The sequence below is a fragment of the Tupaia chinensis genome, unplaced genomic scaffold (assembly GCF_000334495.1).
Source record: "Tupaia chinensis unplaced genomic scaffold, TupChi_1.0 Scaffold144106_1, whole genome shotgun sequence".
Lineage (NCBI taxonomy): Eukaryota > Metazoa > Chordata > Mammalia > Scandentia > Tupaiidae > Tupaia > Tupaia belangeri.
Genome location: NW_006203960.1, coordinates 24,619 through 28,878, shown reverse-complemented (window position 1 = coordinate 28,878; position 4,260 = coordinate 24,619). Strand labels below are relative to the sequence as shown.

General features: G+C 32.8%; 1 pseudogene; it reads left to right on the top strand.

Annotated features, from left to right (window-relative positions):
• Positions 1-2,702: 2,702 nt before the first annotated feature.
• LOC102484311 (olfactory receptor 4C11-like) lies at positions 2,703-3,622 on the top strand (annotated as a pseudogene).
• Positions 3,623-4,260: the final 638 nt, after the last annotated feature.

Here is a 4,260-nt window from a genome sequence, read left to right as displayed (position 1 = left end):
AAAAAAAAATTTTCAGAAGAAAAAAAAAAAGGCATTAGAAATACCTATTTGATGACTGCAGTTAAGCTATATAGCCCTAGTTAGGTGCTACTTTACAGTATGTTCATTCTATTCACTGAGGTTTATGCCTAAAGTCAGTCTTGTGTTCATGGATATGTACATATCAGCTGTGCTTGCTATTGAAAATATTTAGATTTATTAAGATATTTAGTGAAACAATAAAATGGGGGAGGCATAGAAAGCAACAATAGATACCAGACACAGTGTGGGAGGAGGGTGGGAGATGGCAGAGGGTGAGATAGGGAATCAAGGATGGGAAAAAAGGCAAAATATACAGAAAACAAGAAATGGAAAATGATTTGTTGACAATAACACATATGTTGATGTGCTTGATTGAGCCAATATACAGTGTATTCTCAATGGAAAAATCTCATTTTGTATGCTATAATGATGTACAGTGAATGAATGTAAATAAAGAAAAAAATGTATAAAAAAAAAAGAACTATGGAGTATGAGCTAAAATTTTTTGCTATGTAAAGTAAATGTTTGTGGAAAAATGTTAAAATAAAAAAATAATAATAAAAATAGATAAAATAAAAAAATAAAAATAAAAACATAAGAGTCTCTTAAAATTGCCTCTTTGCTCAATGTTCATTTGTGCTATACTTTTCTAAGACTGATTTTGAAATCCATTTATATTCCAAAAATATGTTTTTGTCTGATATAAGTGTTTTCAATTTTTCTAACATTCTGACAATTATAATTTGCATTTTTTGAGAGGTTTTTACTGTAGGGTGCGTGCACTTGCCAGAGAGACAGAGAGAGACAGAAAATCAGAAAGCAAGAAATCACCCCCCAGGGGAGATGGCCACACCACAATCTCTTTTTCTCCATTCTCCTCTCTGAATCTTGGGCACACACACACATGCACCAAGTGTGAGTTTAAGCCACTGGGTCCGGGACTCGAACCGTGGTTGACTACATGGGAGTCCAGCGACATAGCCGTTATGCTAACTGCTGGTCCCTATAATTTGCTTTTTAATGGATTATTATTTCACATATATACATATGCATATACCTATATGTATATATATATATGTGTATATATGTGGGATAAGTTATATAAAATATGCAAGTAAATAGTCCATTTTTATATTTATCTTATTGTGGTTAAAGTCAGAGTGTAAGATACTCAAGAATATACATAACAAAATTATCATTTGAAGATTTAGTTATGACTTGGAGAATCTAAAGCTCATTTTCTAAATCCCTGATGCTTACATGTCAACCTGAAATTTGAAGGGGTTTTATTATATATGTCAATTGTTCTCCCAGTTTTCCTTTAATATTAGTCTCAGGGTCTCTTTGAGTCTTATTAAAACATGTTAAAGAACTCGGACAAATAATGAAAGGGAGAAAACCTTAGCTTTGAATAACACAGTATAATAAAAAGTACAAAGTTTAATCAAAGAGACTGAATTTAGAACAGAAAGAACTAGAAAATTTTAAGAGTTAAATTAAAGTAAAATAAATTCAGTCAAGTTAAGGGATTAAAATAATTTTATGCTAGATTGAACCGATGCTATTTGTTTATTGTTAATATACTTATTATCTCTCTCTTTTTTCACTATATGTGTGTGAATGTATTTGTGCTTTAATTTTGTTAAAGAAGGTACTGTAAAATGTTATTGAGTGCCTTCTTTAATAAACAGTTACTAGTAGATTTCTAAATATTTACTAAGTAGATTTATTATAATAAGACTACTCAGGCCAGCACGTGATATAGAGGTTAAGGCAGCTGAATCTAACATAGACGATTCTGCAATTTAAGTCCTGGACCAGGTAGCTGAAAAATCAGAAAGTGAGAGGTAGGCAATGAAGAGGGAAAAAGGCATAATATGTAAGAAACAAGAAATGGTTCATTATTTTTTGACAGTAACACATTTGGTAATCTCCATGATTGAGCCAATCAATATACAGTGTATTCTGGATGAAAAATCTCATTTTGTATACAGTAATGATGTACAGTGAATTAATATAAATAAATAAGTTTTTAAAAAAATAGTAAAAAGTTATGCTTAGTGCTTGTCCACGCATGCTTAAAATCCCACAAGGAGATGGAAGAGAAAAAATTGAGGTGTGACCATACCCCTGGGAGCAATTTCTTGATTTTCCTTTCTTCTCCTTTCACTCTTTCTGTCTGTCTCTCTCTGATGAGTTCATGTTGCCTGTGGAAAAAAAAAAAAAAAGACTACCTAATCCAAGTATGTAAAAGCATATTGAAGAAAATCATGCATAAGTATTCTCTGGTTTTAAAAATCTCTGCTTAATATTGATAAATTCTCACTGGAAACCAATGAAACACATTTAAGTGAGAATGTTATCGATATAATATCAATTCCCTTACATTGTTTACTTTGTTTGAATAATAATTTCCTTTTTAATTACCATTCTATTTTTATTTTACTATTTTTCATGTGCAATTTGGTAAATGTACCTAATAAATAGTAAAAATTCAATTTTATTCATTTAAAAAATAAAGAGAATTGTAGATGACAACCAAATGAAAAATCAGATTCATGACTGAGAATAACTATTTACTCTCCAAATTTGGTTTTCTTCTTGTAACCTTTATTTATTTTCTCCTTTGCAGATGAAACATTTCTAACCTGAGATTTCTACACAATGACTAAAATATAAAAATGCATCAAAATATCAGTGTAACCGAGTTTGTATTACTTGGTTTGACACAGGATCCCATAAGATAAAAAATGGTCTTTTCAATCTTCTTAATTTTCTGTGCAGGAACTGTGCTGGGAAATATGATCATTATGGTGACTATCAAATTCAGCCAGACACTTGGCAGCCCCATGCATTATTTCCTATTTTATTTGTCCTTTGTTGATTCCTGTTTTTCAACTTCAACAGCACCTAGATTGATAGCAGATGATCTCTCTAAAAAGAAAATAATATCCTACAATGAATGCATGACACGAGTCTTTGCACTGCATTTATTTGGCTGCATGGAGATTTTTGTCCTCATTCTCATGGCTGTTGATCGCTATGTGGCCATCTGCAAGCCTTTACATTATGCAACCATCATGTGCAAGCAAGTCTGTATCATCTTAATTGTTCTTGCTTGGATAGGGTCTTTCATACATAGTATATAGCTCAGATTATTCTGGCCTTAAGGTTGCCCTTCTGTGGACTCAATTTGATTGATCATTATTGCTCTGATTTGCAGCCATTGTTGAAACTTGCCTGCATGGACACTTACGTGATCAACCTGCAGCTGATGTCTAACAGTGGGGCACTTTGTTTAAGCAGTTTTATATTTTTGTTGATTTCATACTTTGTCACCTTGTACTCATTGAGAAACCACAGTGCAGAAGGGAGGAAAAAAGCTCTCTCCACTTGTACTTCTCACATCATAGTAGTCATCTTATCCTTTGGGCCATGCATATTCATATATACACGTCCCCCAACCACGTTCCCCATGGACACGATGGTGGCAGTATTTCATACCATTGGAATACCCTTTCTCAACCCGCTCATTTATATACTAAGAAATGCTGAAGTAAAAAATACCATGAAAAAGTTGTGGCATATTCAGATTACTTAGGAAAACAGAGGATGAATTGAGAGCCTGGCCTGATTAATTTTTGACTCTTGATTTTTATTGGGAAATGCCAATATCTAATATGATAATGTCTAAATATCATGGAAATAACATATTGTTCTATATAAGTATGTAGGTTCTTTTTTTTTTTTTTTTTTCTTTTCTCCTAGTTTACAGGCACAGTGAATGTCCAGGTATTGTCTTTTGGGTCAAAGCTGGGTCGAGTGTAAGTCATATCAGATAACTATGAAACAATGGTCTTTTTACTTCAGCATAGCTTCTTTTCTAGCCATGTTATACCTGAAGTATAAACCCAACTACCCATATGCACTCCAATCTAACATTTACAATTTCCTCACCTTTTCTAGGTGCTTCTTACCATAATCTGGTAGCTTTCCTGAAGTCTTTAGGATGACTCCTTTTGAGAGCTTAATTTTGGCATCTCTGACTGTCAAATACAACTCACAACTCTGTCAACACTATGGCTTGATAAGAAGAAAGACATTAACAAATGCAACTATGTCAATTTGTGAGTGTCCATAAATAAAGTTCAGCCAGTTCTCTATGATATTGAATTCCTCCTTAAAACCTCTTCAATAAAGAATTGAACTTTCGGGAACCAGCAGTTAGTGTAATGGCTA